This window comes from Pleurodeles waltl, chromosome 11 (genome assembly GCF_031143425.1).
Source record: "Pleurodeles waltl isolate 20211129_DDA chromosome 11, aPleWal1.hap1.20221129, whole genome shotgun sequence".
NCBI classification, from domain to species: Eukaryota; Metazoa; Chordata; class Amphibia; order Caudata; family Salamandridae; genus Pleurodeles; species Pleurodeles waltl.
In genome coordinates, this window is record NC_090450.1 from 566,594,668 (window position 1) to 566,613,301 (window position 18,634).

The 18,634-nt window shown below is 41.4% G+C and overlaps 1 long non-coding RNA gene across 1 annotated transcript in view; it reads right to left on the reverse strand.

The window, feature by feature from the left end:
- The window catches only part of LOC138266642 (uncharacterized), a 353,542-nt gene that overhangs the window by 125,166 nt on the left and 209,742 nt on the right, over window positions 1-18,634 (reverse strand). Inside the window, exon 2 of the long non-coding RNA XR_011199596.1 lies at window positions 13,012-13,143. This is a non-coding gene — a long non-coding RNA (uncharacterized lncRNA). The remainder of the gene's footprint in view (window positions 1-13,011; window positions 13,144-18,634) is intronic.

Genomic DNA, 18,634 nt, shown 5'->3' on the forward strand with positions numbered 1-18,634 from the left:
GGTTGGAGACAAGCCTACAAAAAAGGGCCAGGACCAACAGCTTTCATGTTACTGGCACATCATTCTTCAGCTCCCTCTTACCACTAAATAGAATAAGGGATTTAGGGCCAGATGTAGGTAGGTTTCATATTGCGACTTGCAATTTGCGAGTCATAGCGACTTGCAAATTGCAACTCGCAATATGAAATGCAGAAAGGTGTCTCAGACACCTTCTGCGACTCGCTATGGGGTCGCAAAGACCCACCTCATGAATATTAATGAGGTGGGTCGCAGTTTGTGACCCCATAGCGAGTCTAGGCTCTCACGGGGATGGTGGCCTGCTGGAGACAGCAGACCACCATGTCCGTGACTGCTTTTTGAATAAAGCATTTTTTTTTTCTTTTTGCAGCCTGTTTTCCTTAAAGGAAAACGAGCTGCAAAAAGAAAAATTCCGAAACCATTTGGTTTCGGTTTTTTCAGAGCAGGCAGTGGTCCATAGGACCACTGCCTGCTCTGAAAAAATATTTTTTGGGGCATTCACAAAGGGGAAGGGGTCCCATGGGGACCCCTTCCCTTTTGCGAATGAGTTACCATCCACTTCAAGTGGATGGTAACTGCGAGTTGGTTTGCGACCGCATTCGCGGTCACAAACCAACTCTGCATGGCGATGCGGTCGCAAATAGGAAGGGAACACCCCTTCCTATTTGTGAGTCGCAGCCTCAAATTGCGAGTCGGTACCGACTCGGAATTTGAGGTTGTGCATCGCGTTAAGCCTTTTGCGCCTCGCAAACTGCGTTTTTAGCAGTTTGCGAGGCGCAAAAGGCTTCCTACATCTGGCCCTTAGCTCCTTCACATTAACAAAAATAAGAGACCTGAACTCAGGATGAGAACAAGGTACTTGAAATGATAACCAGAAAGTAAATGCATATTTTCTAAACATGCCCCATTAACTGGTGAACCTACCTCTTAGTTGTCCCTACTCTTTTGTGCTTCAACATGAAGCAGGAGATAGACAAGGACATTACCAAACTTAGAGTAAAAGTTGAGCAGCAGGAAACTAGACCACGCTATGTATTTATTTGTCCGCCAATATTGTATTCTACTTATTTGGATGTAAAACATTTTCATAATTCATTTGATGTTTTAGATCTATGTTGAGATAACACCCAATGGGAGTCATGGGCCCCAACAGCTTAGCATTTGCTGACTATTTGATTCTGTAAATCAGAGGATTTACAAATGCAAAAAAACCTTTTCAAAATGGACCAAGTCCATTTATCAATTTGGAAACGGGTTTCTGAATTGTTAAATCAGTTTAGGAAACCATTATGAATCGCTATTCCATTTACTAGAACCTTACCCTTTTTACGACATTCATTTCATGTTTTAGATCTATATTTGCACAACACCCTGTGGACCTAAAATCAGAGAGTTTACAAAGGGGTAGAACCCTTTTTAAAATGTACAAAGCCATTTTAATGATCTGAAAAAGGTTTTCTGAATCATTAAATGGGCTTAAAAAACATTATGAATGTGTGTAAAGGGCGTCCAAATACCAGTTTCTCATGGTATGTATTAATGTTTTGCTGGCAAACAATCCGGTAGAAAAACATTAATTTTTAGCACCACCTCAAAGGAGCATGGAGGTCATTTAAGGGTCACCAGGGGTTGCAGCTGCGATTCACGGCTTGCCCTTTGCTAACCCTGGCACTGCCTTTGCGACCCCTGGCCTCAGAGGTGGCACAATCAGTGTCATGAACACAGTGCAGCTCATCCTTATGGACCTCAGTGAGGGCTCCACTCTGTTTTCTGTCAAAAAATGTTTACACTAATAGCGAATACAATATATATCATTCCCTATTTATGTAATAAAAATGGAGTACAATTAGCTGGGATATGCACTTCCATGGCAGCTGAGGTAAGAAAAAATGCTTTTAAATGGTTGTTGTGTGTGTTCCTGCCAGTGAGAATGAGTTTATGTGAAAGAGAGTGTATGTAAGTGAATTTGTGGGTATGTTTAAGCATGTATGCATGAGTGAAAGTGGAGGAGAAGGGGCCTGTGATGCCACTTCCACTACCCCTGGCATTTCGGTGAATTGACATCCCTGCAAAGGAGGGGGTAACCCATTCACAGTTAGGAAGGGGTCTCCAAGCCTTCCCCTTAGTGAATGTTCTAAAAAACATTTTTCAGGAGTAGGCAGTGGTCCATGAGACCATAGATTTCTAATAAAAGATGTTTGTAAAGCATTTCATTTTTCTTTTTAAACACATTGTTTTCCATTTAGGAAAACAGACTGCATTAAAAAAAATATAGCTTTACTGAAAAGCAATCACAGACATGGTGGTCTGCGGACTCCCAGAGGAAACCATGCCTGTGATTGTAGCCAGTCCTAGGGAGTTCGTATTTTTCAGTCAGTTTAATTAATATTTATGTGGTAGGTCACGTGATATGATTAGCACACAATGCCTTAAGCTTGAACAGATTTGTCCTTTTTCAGCACCACTTCCATTCACCGTGGTGGGTATGATCACTCTTAATCATTTTGAACATGGCATCAATTCACTTGGTAATTTTCACTTTTTCAGTTGAAACGTTCAAACCACTTTTGTGGTAGCAACGTATCGAGGATCTAGTTTGGCTTCAGTTTATCAAACATTTGGAGCTTCGCGCTTTCTAAAGAACATAGGGCCAGATGCATCAAAACTTTTACCCATTCTGTGTCAATAGGAAAATGCTTTACTGCATATGGCCATTAATGTAATATTCTCTCTCTCTCTGTCTGTCTTTAATTACAGCTTCGATGACCGACTGTGAAATTTGAATACTAATGTCTGTTACTGCCTAAATCTGAACCGAGACTATTCTACTAGTCTGTCAATCTGTCAGAGTCTTTCCAACTATAAGGATGCAGCCTTCTGCCTTAGTGTTCAGGAGACTAAAGCTTGTTTCACCTTTCGAAATATATAACAGTCTTCCTACATTTCTGAGCCCATTCATGCTCCATTCATTCAGTCTTTCATTCATTCTGTTCCAGCTCTCCCCTGTATGACTGCATCTTGACTCCATTTCTCAATGATGTATCCTGGTATCTCTGTAATACTTTCATGACACAGTCTCCCTCTCAACCAGCTCCCTTCATTGACAAACCCGATGGAACATGATCATGGCACCCTAAGGCCTCTAGTAATACTTTTAACGTATGCTATGATGTGGTGTTCAAGGCGTAAAGGTCCCAGAAAATACTTTGGAGAGCGCAGCAGACCTATATGACCTTATGTTTCCCCTGCCACTCTTCATCTGACCATTGCTCCTCTCACATAATGGTTCGCAATGAACAATCCATATGACATGAGGCTGACATTACCTGCATAGTGCAGTCTTATCCAGACACAAAAACACAAACCTATGGTGAATGATTCCCACTGAACATAACCACAATTATATTGCATATACATTGCATTTACACTATAGCGTAGAGACTTGTGCCAGCAGAGGTTCTCACTGCGCACACCGAGTGAAGCCTTCGTGTTAATGGCACTGAATTAAAATGCCCAGCACACTAAAGTGCTGAAGAACAATGTTAATAAAGTAGTGCTCCACTGCAAGACAAAATCGATATTTTTGGAGAAAAAAATATTTGAAAGGGACATGATGATTGTGTGTAATTTTCTTTTTTTTCAATTTATTATTCGAATAATTATACAATTAAACATAAATGTTAATAAATTAACGATATGTTAAATGTAACAAATCTAAACATTTAATACAAATTGGAATGTTAGACAACTGGAAATAAAATGGAATAAATAATATCTGCTGAACGTTTGAAAGTATTAGGGAAAACAGCATGTCACTTTTAAGTTAAGAATTAGTGATACGACTAATGGAATCCCTCTATTAATTAGTAGTTGTAAAGCCCCCAGTAGGTTTTCCAAAATCAGATTAAATACTTCCAATTGACATCTTGGGTTAAAAAGTGTTCTTTCTGGTTGAGCAAGTGTAGCCATTTCCGTTAGCCATGGGACAGTTGTCGGGTGCTTCGTGGATTTCCTCCCAAAGAACTATTTCTACGCCACCATTTGACATCTATATAGCCACATAGGTTTTGACTTTGACTCTCTTTTCATGATATCATTAACAATTAAGGCCTTTCTTAAGAAACTGATGTATTTTGCCAAGCACTGTCAACGTGTTTAAATCAGTGTGTATTACAAAGGAAAAATAGCTACTGAATGTGGTGCATATTTTACATGTAATTTCATAATATCCCACATAATTTGACTTCCGTTGCCTCATAATTTATCTTTCCATTGCTACATATATCTACCAACCAGCATAATGTGGTCCTCAATTGTCTACCAATTACAGTAGCCTGGTGTGTAGGTGTTCAATAACTAATGCGGAAAAAAGGTATACATACATAAACGTAACATAATGTGTATTGATCAAGGAGACACTCACACCAACGGGTCTCTTGTGCACCCATAAACGTCTGCTGTGACATGTCGACTCTTTGGTACTCATTTTATTGTCCTCAAAAGAACGAACCGCTGAGCGGGCACACTGAAGTTTGATCCTGTGGTCATGGGATCCAACACAGATTCCAGCAGTAGATGGATTAGTCCACTGAGCAATCAGACATTGCAACTGTAGGCTTTTAGAGAATGCAGGTGAGTTAGAAGCTGGTAGTGCACACACGCAGACTTGAAAGCACCAAAACATGAGAGCTAAACACATGTTTAAAGCATTGTAAAAGTCTTTTGCACAGGGAGATCTATCTGCCTCAGTCTTAAATTGAAACAGTTTCCGGGATCAGCCATCAGCAAAAAAACACATTGTTGCCTACTTGTGTAACAGTTTTCTTCAGTGCACAGATTTAGCTTTTGTAAAAAAAAAAAAGATTAGTATATAACCTACTGCACATTTCACAAGAGTGAAAGCACAGTAAAACAGCATCAATGAGGTATAGAAATAATTATCTAAAGTACGAAATGAAAATCAAAGTATTTACATCCTCAAAAGAGAATATATCCCTTACCAGCAAGTCCAGTCAAACATTGTGTTTCATTGGTCCTTAAGACAGTACTGCACCTTACTGCGTTCTATTCTACACCTTGGCTACTGTTTATTATGACACACCTACTTGCCAACAAATCTTTTGAGTTTCCCAGAGGCCAGTCCACTTCTGTTCAGCCTTTTCATTTAATTACTCGTTACAGTACAAAGACTCAGACATCCTGTCTAATTACGTTTCATATAAATGAGACATTAGGAAAACCATGGGTTGTCTGATAGGACACAAGCGATGAGGTTATCATATTGTCTTCCACAAAACCTCAGGCAGGTTTGTGTGGTCTGTTAATATTTGCTGCAGCAGTGGGTTACTAGTTCAAGCTAGCTAAAGCAAGTTACTAAACTCCAAGCAAGCTTAGCAAGTAACTGTAAAATGTTGGAAGCCTGTGTCGCAAGTGAGCTCAAGCATTGCAAGGGTAGTAATCAGGCAAGCTAACAGAAGCGTGAATCAGCAAAACCTTTTGAAAAGCAGGTTAAATACAGACAGCTGCATACTCATCATCCTGTAAGGCAACACATTCTGACTTACATGTTGCAATTCTTGAAGTATGCTCATGATCTTCCTTTTCCGTGGTTTTCTGATGAGAGCAGTTGCGGCTTGCTTGGTTCATCAGGGGCGGGGCGGGTGCGGCGCACGTAGGTGGGGGTAAAATTTAATTTAAATAACCTTACCTGATCCACAACGCTGTGCCTCTCCTCTTTCTCCTGTCACTGCAGGCAGGCACAGGATCCCAGACTGCCCTGTGGGCAATCCTGACACTGCTCAGAGCAGCATCAGTGTTGGCTGGGAGCGCCTCTCCTGCCGGGATGCTCTCGGGGAGAGCCTACTGCGCATGTGTGTTTGACCGGACCGAGCCAGCCAGCCAAACATACATGTGCACTGAGGGGAGGTCACAGTGCACTACCCTCAATGTTTGTCACCCCCGTGGCCTCGCCCCTTTAACAAACCAAACAATAATAAACCTGGCTTATTATCATTTTGTTTATTAAAGGGTTTGCAGCTTATGCTGCTGGCGGGGGGCGCTACACCACCATAACGGAGGAGCTGTCACTGTCAGAAGGTGAATGAAAAAGTATGACAAATTGCGTGCTGCAAGGGTGTTGAAATTATCGGCCGGAAAAACAAGTTATGTCCAGCAATTGTTATGAGCATTTGTAGAGTGCATGCTTCATCCAGGAGGGTACCCTAGCACTGAAAAGCAGGAGCTGCGGGGCCAAGCCTGGGTCCATACTTGATAAAGAGCTGTGTCTTCAGTTTCTTATTAAATACAGTAACTGAGGAGATGGCTTTGGTGTGCTGGTGTAGTTCACTCCATTCTTTAAAAGTGAAGTAAGAGAAGGCGTTGCCACTGGATGTTGTTCTCTGTATGCAGAGCCTGGATTCCAGGGGGCAGGGCAAGCTGTGCTCCAGATGGGGCAAAAGATGCATGCTCCTCCACCCACTACAAGGAGCTGGGCAGATGCTGGCTTAACGTGTACCAGCTGCTCCTTCCTAGATTGCAAGTGATTTACCCAGTGCTTTTCTGCACCTGGTACTAATAGGTAAAAGAACACTGGGGCAGTTTTTACCAGGCCAAGAGATATCCCACTGAGTGGTACCGCACCACCTGATTTGGAATTGGTCTGTGATCTTGTTCTTTCACTTACTGGGCGGTGGAAATTTTGACACCAAAAATTAGGACAGTCCCCTGATATACCAGGAATAATGGTAACCTCATACAAGAGGTCAATTGCACACTGTTGCTCCCCAATTGCACATCAGACCCGTCTCTTAAATTCTTACATTCTCCAAGAAGACGTGATTCTTTCAACAAGGCTAGCGGTCAGCTAGGCCCAGAATGCTCCTGCATCAGCCCCAGGATGCCCTTCCACGCATAAGCCCATTTTACAAAAAAAACATAACACAACATTAGGTAGCTTTGAACCCAAACCATGGACTTCCAACAGAGCAGACATTCTCTGTTCCTCGCTTTCTGACAAGTTAAAATATATATATTGTAATTCATCTCGTACGAAACAAATCTGCCAAGTGATTTCAGAGAAGCTTCCAGACTTAACTTCAAGGCTTACCCTTTAATTCCCAAAAAACAATAAAGCTACATTACCACTGACAGGCGGGCCTCTGATGCAGAAATCTGAACTCGATTAAATCAGACTTAACCCAGCCATTTTATGCTTTGGCCGCGGATGCAATTTTCCAGAAGAGTCGCTGGAAAGAGAAAGGTATCCTTTACAAGAGGAGCGCTCTATTAAATCACCAAATCCCTCTGCGAGCACTGCATACAAAAAGACATCTTTAATTGGCCCTCATTCAATTGGCTTGCTGGCATTTCCATTATCGTTTTTCCACAACGGCTTTGAAAACAGTTCGGTGCCGGTAAACAAGCCTTCGGGGAGTTTGCACACGTATTTCACCGTCATGGCACAGGGCACTTTTATCCATTCCGTGCTACTCTAAGGCCCCCAAAAACTGTTAAGAACACTGGTCTACTGATGGTTTTATGCGGACAAACAATACTAGCCAGATATTTCTAGTTTGCAATTTTCCACACGAGTCATGCATTACTGGATTGCACACTTAATTATGATTACAATCGATTCAATTTTTTCAAATGGACGTTTGAACTGTAATCAAATGATTCCAAAGGGCATTGGTACGGCACAGCTAAACTATCACCCACGCACAGAGTGGAGCATGAAATGAGATTACTTGCACTCTTGTTATTGTGTTGGCGTAGGTAATTAGATAGAGCCACTGTTCATATCAATTGTAATAAAATAATGATCATAGCATTTGTTATATTTGAGAAAGATATCCTTTGTGGGGAGAGCTGTACAGGGCTTTCTGCCATGAAAGTGATTAGCTTGAAGCATCCTCACAAAACGAAAAAGGCCGCATCATATAAACTTTTTACAGGGTTCCCCCTGTGCAAAACGTTCATGGCTTGGGGTGGTGCTCTGTGCCTCACTCAATCAGGAAGCACGGTCCTGTGATGACATTCAACTGAATCTAGCCTAGGTTGATGCATAAGACAAATGCATAGCTGTCCACCAGTAGGACCCTGTGGGGGGCAAGCAGCGTTCGTAATAATTACACCCGCCATCACAAAATGCAACGAGCAGCAGATAGGGCGCACAGGTCAAGGTCAAGATATCATTTTTCGGAAGGGTTAGCCCATATTAACAGAACTTTCACCTCAGAATCAAATCTTCATTCACCTCAGAATATATTCAGCATGCAGTTGAAAATTAAATAACTGCTCTTCAGTGTGAAGCAAACTTTACACCCCTTCCATTATTTTGAAGTGAAAAGTGAAACTGCTTCTACATGGTCAGTTACAAAAAAATTAGAGTGATGTGAGGGATAATCATAATATTGGGCGAGTCACTGTAATATATAAATTATTGAAATGCATGTGTTAACTCTCCCTTTTTTGAAGTGCGTCTTTCTTGGAAAAACATTGGCACAGACAAATTCAAGCAATGTGGCACAAGGTACAAAGCAGTGCAAAGTTTTGGAAGGGGGTTTACTTTCCAGTGCAAAAGGTATTTTGCTCAGGAAAGGTGATGCTTTTGTGACACAATTGGGTCCTTTGCTCTGCTTTGTACCACTTTGCATTGTGGCGTTACATAGGTGGTACTTGGGCATTACAGGGCAATCACCCATGCTTTTGATGCTAAATCATTATATTAAGATAGCCAGACTGGACTTTGTGTAAAAATGACACATCCTTAAAGCAGGTGCACAGCTATAGAAATGTTTTTATTTCATCTAACATTTCACACATTGCATGTGGGCTGCACTGTCCAGCACCCACCCAATGGTTGGAAGGTTATACAAATTGTTTAAGTGTAACATTTGTTTCTGAAGGGGTATACTTCCTGCATGCAACATGTTCTAGACTTTACACACATTACTTTTCACTAAGGTGCAAAGGTGTGTGCTAATACTAGACAGTTTATCTGTGCACCAGCAGACTGGAAGATAGCGGCAATTGTTAGTAAACATGCCTCTATCTGCTTTCTTTCCCTTATGCAAAGCAGTGCATCAACTTCGACTACTTCACTGTGCTGCGCTAAAACGCAGTAAATATGGCCAACTACTTCACAACCTTTTTCAAGCCATTCTTCCTAAAATACTCTTAACCCTTGGCAATATGTTTAGATAGCTAGAACCCTCACATCGTTTCCTCAGTGCTCATACATCCCCTTAATGCTTCGAAGTGGAATTAGGATAGAATAAATAAAATGGATACAGTGCCACTGAGAAGGGGCATGAACACTGGCACTGTCTGACTGCCAGAGAAGCACCATTATTGACATGGTGACATGGGGATGATATTGATATGGGTACAGTGACAAAAATAGACTGACACTAACAAGGGGGCAATGGCAAATAGGCACTGTCACTAGGATAATGACACAGGCAAATCAACAGAGACACTAGATCAATGACACAGGGAACACTACAACTGGGGCACCAATACTGACAAGGGAACATTGCCACTAGAACACTGTCATTGTGCTCAGATACTAATGCTGGAACACTGGTATGGGGGTGTTTCACTGAGTCTCTGACACAGGGACGCTAGATTACAAGGATATTGTCACTTGGACACAGTACCAGTATAGTAGTATGACCAAGAGGCACTGACGTGGATGACCTAACATTAGTGTACTGACATGTGGATACCGAAAGGCGGACCATGGCACAAAGGCACCGACATGGAGACATGGACACTGGGAAATTGACCCTAGAACACTGACACAGGTACCACAACACTGACATGGGGTTTTTGTTCATATAGAGGTAGTGACACTGGAAAGCTGAGGGGGCACAAATATCAATGCTGTGACGATGGCAGGGGGCAGTGACACTGGGGAGTGTGAAAAGGGGATACTAGGATATTTACACTAAAATTCTGACACTTGGACCCAACACCAGGGCAGTGAAATGGCACAGGGGCACTAACACAATGGTACTGCCTGGAGGGACACAATACTGGGGTACCGACCTGCGGTTGCTTGCAAGGGTCACTGGCACTGGGACACAGACACTGACATTGAGACACAGACATTGTTACAGACACTTTTACACTAACGTGGGCTCTGTACAATAACACTTTCTCAATGGTCCCTATATTAACCCTGAGAGCTGACACAAGGGCACCAGTGTTAGGACTCGGATTCAGGATAGGTAGAAACACAACACCAGGATTCCAGCATGTGGGGATTGACACAGAGGGCCCAGTTCATAAAGGTAAACTTAGATCTGAAGTATACCTTCAGACCTGAAGTCTAAGTTTAGACTGAAGTGTAAGGGCCCAATTCACAAAGGTAAACTTTGACATAATATCTAAGTTTACCTTTGTGATTTGGGCACTGGCAGTCCCGTAGCCAGCAGCAGATGTTTTGAGGCGCCTGGCCACAAAGGATAACTGCAGCATAAAAGGGGTGGGGTGGACAGAAATGTGGCTAACCCCCACAATATATTTTTTTAAAGGGCACAATATGCTGAGATTTTTAAAAACGCAACACATTTGCCTGCTGTATTTTTTAAGTACTTCACCATGACAGCTATTTGTTAGAAGCAGTAGAAAATGGTGCTATTAATCGTACTGTGAGAAAGGAACATTGTGATTTTTTAAGCAAATTAATGTCAAATAGTCTTACGAAAGCACTTCTGAACAACAACATTGATGAAACTGAAGAGAACATAAATGCAACTACGCAGGGGGATGTGTATTTTTCATCAAGGTGCCTTTGAAAAACTGTGTGCCACATGCTGCCTTTCTAGACGGATTTAACAAACAACTATTGCTAATAATTGGAAGGGGTTTAAAGGCAGTTTTAAACACAAAGGCACAGTTACGAGAACATAGATGTGGTGCACACAAACATGGTCCCAGTGCCAATCAGCACTGCAATGACTACACCTAGCGTCTATGGGAATGATTGCAGTGGAACAATCAGCAGGTCAGAAGGATAAGGTAGTTGAAGGAGCTTGAGTACAGCTCAGGGAGTGACTGTGGCAATGTTCCCAATTAGACTGGTCAAAGAGAACAAAACTAGCAAGGCAGTCAACAATCCATCTTTCCAGAGCCTTTTGCCCAGTGCTTAGTTTGTGCAAGTGGTTGGAGGTGGCAGGCACAAACATTCACAGGGATATAAAGGAACCTACAAGAGTAATTAAAAAGGCAGGAAGTAGGAGGTCATGGGAAACAAACATGGGGGTAATCAAAACTGGGTAGAGTTGATATTCGGTAGGCCTGTAATTCAGTAATGTTGTGTTAGCCTCCTAAGAAACACCTTTGGACCATGCACTAATGTTTTTATTTTTACAAACTGAACACTGGTATGACTCCAAACCACTGTAAGGACGCGAAAGTGATCCATTTTGTCAGTAGATCCCCTATCTGTACTGGTCTCTTCCTCTTTATGTTGCTGCCTCCAAAGTGCTTCCAAACTGACTGGGCTGGTGGCCTGCACTGATGAAGATGCCTCAAACAACAAGGGAAAGAAGAGCCCCCTTTCTCCTTCAAATGCAGCCTGCCCAGCCTGATTCAATCTCCATTTTCCTAACTATGACAGCAGGAAAGCAGGTGGCATTCTCACAGTGCTAGAAACATTCTGGGAACTTACATTGGCTGAGGCAGACTTCTGGGCATTTTCATGAGAGTTGAGGAGACATTGTGTTTGGAAGCTGATGGGCTACCTATTATATCAAGAATAAAGACTAGGAAGTATTGCTGATGAGCAACACTTGCCAATAGTATGTCCCCATGTTGCTAAAGCCTGCTAAAGAGCAATGCTGTTTAGTTTGGACCATAGACTTGTTTGACTTTGTGCCCATGGTCCTAGCCTACATATTATCCTGGTCTGCCTTTCTGGCATAGGTGTTAATGCCCCTTAGTCCTCATGTCTCAGTCTCAGTGACCTTGTAACTCTCAGTGCCCTTGTCTGTGACACTATGGACACTATGTACCTGCATTTGAATGTCCAGGTACCAGTATCACAGCGTGTCTCCCAATGTCAGTCATTCACAATTACCAGGAGTCAGTGCCCCATTCAGTGTCCGAATATCAATGTCTTTATAACAGTGCCAATGTCGCCATGTCTACATGCCCATTCTTCATTTGTGTTCCTGTGTTAGCATACTAGTGCCAGTTTCCTTATCGCAATGTCTATGTCCTTGTCTCACTGTCACCATTCCAATGTCAGTGTCCATGTAACTTTAATTATTCCAATGTCAGTGTTTCACAGTATCTGGGGCTGTGTGCCCGTGGCAGCAATAGTCTTGTTAATGTACATATGTTCCAGTGTCAATATTGAAAACCCTGTGTTCTTGTATGCTATTTCTATTTCAGTGCTTTTGTGTCACTAGCCCAGCGCCAATATCCCTGTGTCAGTGTCTCCCCATCAATATTCATATGCAAATGGTGGTACCCCAATGTGTGCTTGCCCTCTGATATGCACCTGGCAGTAGCAAGGCACAAAAGACAAGGTCAAGAGATGGTTTTGGAAATGATAGCAGTAGCTAAGAGGAATCTGAATTGTGTCAAAACGCTAAATAAAGAGTATCGGTAAGTATGTGTTCAAAAGCAATGCAAGGTAGTACAGTACAAAAATGAAAGGAGAAGGATACATATAGGCAACATATTGCTGTTGTGGTCTGAATTATTTCACTTTCGTGAAATATAGCCCTGGAATTAAAGTGATGTCACAGTGTACGCCAAAGAATTGTTACCCTCATCTGGGACAATGATTTAGGAGCTCTTTTTCTACAACAGCCACCTGTCTCGTTCTCACTCACTTCAATCTCCCTTCTGGACTCATTATCTCGTCATGTTCTATCCCTCAACCCCACTCTTCTTTCAACCAGATTTTCACCCTTTTCAGATCTCTTTTGTGAATTTCAGTTGTACATCATAGATTACCTCCCATCATTGGTTACTTACACTCATATTTCACCTTTACTGAATTCCTCGGAGAGGTGCGGTCTTATCTGTTGATGGAGTCCTGTAAATCCCAAATTCCTGGCAGAGTGTTTTGTTAATCCGATGTGAACCTTACAATCACAAACTTCGTACCTAAAAGACAAAAAGACAAAGAGATGTCTGGATAAATTAGCAGCTGTCCCTGTTTTTAGCTGAAAAGTTGGATTTTTCTTAACCATGTATGTATGTTTAATTTATTGCAACATTTTTGTAAGTTTTTTCCATGTTTTCTGTAATATGTTCCACTTTCTCCCCACATGTACATCATTATGTTCCAGTTCAGTTGGGTGTTCTATGAAGATATGTAGCATGAACATTGTCCACTTCTAGTTTTCAATGTGTTTGTTTTACTAGTTATATTTGGATGAGTATTCATACTTGCAGAAATTCTTGATCAGTAAGTAGGAACAAGCCTTAGGTCTGGACCATATTTCTCTGTAGTGTTCCAACGTGGTGTGGTGTGTTCTGATTGAAAGAGTTACCCATGGGTTGGGTTTTAGAAGCACATTTTTCAAAAACACTTTCAGTACTCAATTGTAAACTATACATAGGAAACAATCTGAAACTCTGGAAGCAAAATTGACAGGTGAGTCAAAAAGTCAGCTTGGTGTGCGGAGGTGATGCTTAGGGCATGCGGATAGTCAGTCAAGTCAAGTGGCATCAACAAGAGCACTGTGGGCGTTCCCAGTTGAGTGTTGTGAGAGGCCGTCAAAATGCAACACAAATGTGGCGGTGAATGCGTCTGTAATGAAAAACTTTTGCAATCCATGTCCTACTTGTGCGCACTTTCAGAATTTCACATGAATCATCATAGCGTGGGTGGTGCCGTATGTGTGGGTAAGTGCACACCAATTCCATATTTTCATTGAGAATGTGTGAGAAGGGAACCATTTTCATAGACTTAGCTATGCATGTGAATTTTCCATAGTGAACAGAACTGGCACATGTGGACTTAAAAAAAGATTTACATGCATAAATGTACGTCATTATTGTACATTTACACATGAAAATTCTTTAAACTTTAAATGAACGTGCATGCAGAGCAAGGTGTTTAGTGAACTGGACTAACAGTGCACATCTCTACAATGTGACAGCCATGACCCAGAAATGTACAGCTTCTTTAGGAATAGGGCTATAAATGCTTAAATATTCATATAGCACAATGTTTGTAAAGAATACAGGAGAGATTATTAAAATTGAGGGAATTTAAATATAGTTCTTACATGATGACAAAAAAAACCTTGAGTAAATGTTGGGGTATCTAAAATAGGGTACGCGCGAAATATTGGGTTTCTTGGAATTTGCAAGAGCTCCGTTTGAGGGTTGTAGCCTGCATGAGGGGTACAATCAAATCAAAATGCATACTTGCACAAAGTTTCGGCATAATCAGTTAATATGTACAATTTAGCATGCTTCTTTGAAGTCTAGTTAAATGTCATAAAAAGCCGATTGTCCTCTTTCAAGGGGAGCATAATGTACTTTTTACATCATATTTTTGTTTTATTAGCTCAATAAATTTAGTCACAAGTGTGTGTGGTCATCTGCAGTGCATTAACATGTTAGCGCATAAGCAGGAGCTCCTCAAATACAAATGTAAATTTGAGAATAAGAGACAACTTAACGAGGCTAATTTTTCTCATGATTGATGAGCAGACACGGGCACAGCTTTAGCTTTGCTGATTACCTTTATTTTGAAATGCATAATGATTCAGGGTAACAAAGTGCTTATTACCTTCTGACATATTAATCCCCTAATATCGACTTTCTCCCCTCAACATGCATTATGTTGATCCAATGTTTTCTGAGATGTTGTTTTTATTTTATTGATGTTTACTCTATACCTTGACCTAATTATAAATCAGACCACTGTTTCGCCTTCAATTCGGAAATGGAGCATAACATTTAGAACTGGGTGTCCATCACACCGAATTCTACACGTCTTGGAAGACAAAGTTTGTGGACAAGATATGGATTCCATATGCAGTAGTGGTGCGTGCCTGTATTACAAAACAGTGTCTATAATCGTTCTAGTTTATAGATCTGTGAAAGGCAGTTAACATGTTTGAGTTTGCAGATGAAGGACTTTCTAACCTGGACTCCTGCATTGTTGTGTTCTGTCATGGACCTTTAGGAGTGTTTCATTTGTGCAGGTGGTTGTGGGTGGTCCGCAGCCCTGACATTAAGCAGCGTTGGTGACAGGCTTCGGTGAAACGTTTGGGCCCAAGACTTATTCTTTTATTGATTAAGCACTGATGTCAAGCACCACGTGTTCCATATTTCTTACTTTTGAATTGGCTGATCCTTTCTTTTGTCTGTTGTGGGGTTCTTAACGATGTATTATCATCGTATGGAGTTGAGAAGTTATCTTCAGGCAGTTGTAGATTACACTGGAAATAGAGCACCCTGTTTCCTGTCCAGTCTCAGCATGGATAGCAGATCCCAGTGATATTTTTGTTTCTGATGCATCATATGTAATGAGTGGTAAACAGTTGGTTTTATCCCCGTCTCTTGAATTTCCTGTAGCAAATTTTATTTCCCCTTATGTTTTTTCAGGGCTTTGTCATTTTTCGTATTTGAAGCTCATCATGTTACAATTTTGCGGTACTTGACGGTCACTGATTCCCTACTCAGTACTCTAAAAAGTGCAGTTTCCAGGAGAATTCTTTAATCCCTAACTTTTTATTGGGACTGTGATGGTCAGAGTCATTACCATATCTGGACAATGGATTACACCATTTTGAAACTAGATTTCAACCACACTGACGTGTTTTGGGAACTATTCCCTTATATGACAGTACCTTTTGTTCCATGCTGCAATAAAACCAAATTCTCCCAGTACCTTTTACGATGGTAACACCTCTTTAGACCAAAACGTTTTAGACTAATCCCACTCTTTGCTTACTTCATCTGTGACCACCTCAATCGTTAGTAACCTTCACAAACACTTTTGCATAAGACGGATGGTATACTCGGACAGGTAGCAAAAACAATGAGCAATAATCATTGGCAAAAAACTACCTGCCCATCAAGGTGATTGTCATTTTGTGTTTTTTGAAAAACAAACTCCGATTTGGTGATTTGTTTTTTCAAAACAAAATGGAATGACAATCATTTGCTTTGCCAGAAGGGCTTCTGCCCCAGTGATAGATGCACTTTTGTCACAGAGATTGCAATGTGACAGGTGAGCACCCTTCTCAGTTCTCTGCTGGGAGGCTGAAGCAGTGTTTTTACTGTCCTGTGGGCTGCCCGTTTAAAAATAATGCTGCTATTCATTCATTAGAGTTAACCCCTAGGCGACCATTGAGTGCAACAGACGGACAACTTGGTGGCCAAGTTCTATATCAAGAGGCAGGGAGGGACCAGATCCCGCTCTCTGAATCTAGTTGCTCTGGCAATTTTTTTGTGGGCCCAGCATTCGGTTCTGTCTCTTCGGGCCACATATAGTCAGGGGTCAGACAATGTTCTGGCAGATCAATTGAGCAGGGTCATTCCTTCCTCCCAGGAGTTCTCCCTTTGGGTGTCTTTTTCCGTTGTCTGGTGTTTGGTGTAAGTAACTGTAAGGTAGGCGAGGGAGTAGGACTAGGAGTAATGCCATTAACGGTAAGTAATGGACGCATTATGCATATTAAGGAGGTAGTCAAGAAGGAGATTCAGCTTTTTGGTCACCACATAACCAAGGTCAGTCCTAAAGCCCAGAGCAAAATATGTGGTGTCTCAACCTACTCCTGTCAAGTGGAGAACATTAAACAGTTCTGGAATGCTTTCTAGCTCTGTGACCATGACTTGGTTTTAAACCACCAAGGCAATCTGGCCACGGGAGCAAGTCACCACCAGATCTCATCTTATGACTCTGGGAAGAGAAAGTGATGCAATTCCTGGAGGTCTCAAGACTCATTCACGCACCTGCATGGAGAAGGCTGGAGGCATCTCACAGCAAGTGAGAGGAAGTTGCACTTTCACCAGTCCTAAGTTGCTTATTATGTGTGTCTGTATATGCGTGCACAAGGATCACACAATCATATTTCCTACCTCTTTGGGTAGCAATACACAATCTGAGTTTGAAGGCACAGCCACAGAGGAAGGGCTATTCACTGTCCTTTTCACCTACAACAACATCAGCATGGCAGGCAACCTGTGGATACTACTGCCTCCATCACTACAGTTATGTCAATAGTGACATAGGTGGTCATAAATAAGGTGTAGCTGAGGGACATGGCTCACTCATCTCACAAGAGTGCCTTTGGAGCTCCAAATGTGACAGAGTTAACAATGGTTTTAATAACTTATATGAATGGAATAGTATGGTCACTAAATAAATTGAAATTACCATCTAAATACTTTAACAACATCTATCAGTGTGATTAACCATAGTCTGATTTCATATTGTTTTGTTTCAATTTTGGGGTTCCTCCTCCTTCATAAATGAAGAAATATTCACCCCTGTTATGATTCGATATGCAGAAGAGGACCTAGTTTGACCCTGCTGGTTAATTGTTCATTTGGTGCTTTACTAAATTGTTCTTTTGTTTGAAATATCCTAATTCGAATTGTAAAATCAGAACTCACACATGGCTATATCTAGCTTGGTTGTCTTTGATTATTCCTCTCTTCAACAAGTTGATAAAGTTGTCATTGTGATGACTTAATATGTAGAACAGGATTTTGCCTGTTTCTTCTACCTGATGTGAAATTATGTCATTCCACAAGTTATTTTTATTGATATTACTTTATTGGATTTTTATTCTCGGAATGATATGGTTCATTGTTGAAGATTGTAAGCCCCAGTACAAGACACCTTGACCATATTTTTCAGTGTGACTGATTCATTTTTGGCTCTGCCTTGTAAGGTGATTGTTCCCTCAGAACTTCAAGGATTTTATTGAACAAACCTCCTACCCCCTCACCATCTTTTCCAGTCCGTTGTATTTCTTCTTACAGCAATTCACTTGATCCTTCTTTCTCTGTTATTCTCTTTCCCTTGCCGGCACTCTTCGAGCAGTATGGTACATACTCTATTGTTTTTGATGCAACATATGCCAAGGCGTCCACCTGGTTTACCTCCGACAGGTGCACTTTCCCAAATGGCACGATTTCTCATGCTTTGGTTTTTGGCGCCGTTTTCCTGGCAGAGGAATTCATCCCTACAGATATGTCCTCACTCCTCTTGTTAAATGGGAGTATATATTTTGAATAAACTTTTACTGTAAACACTTTCACTAGCTTTACCTACAGTGACGGGCTCCAGTGTTGATTGTTCACGGACGCTGTCATGCCCCTACCATTACTTGTGAGTAATTATAAGGCTTTTACCTGCAGTTGTATGGCTCTTCCACTTTCAGCATATTCAATTTTTCACTATTTTTCTGTCCTGACAGGAACGGCTACCCCTGGATCTAACTGTAAGTGTACACAAACTATGCACGATAGTGTGACACTGGTTGTGCACCTTTTTCACCTCTGATTGTGTTTTTTGGAAACCCCTTTAATACCTATCAGTTCATTTTTTTCTTCGTTCCTTCATGTATTAAATTCTGGAGTAATTCTTGTTTCCTTTCAATTGTTTCTATTTTTCTCTCCTTACCGC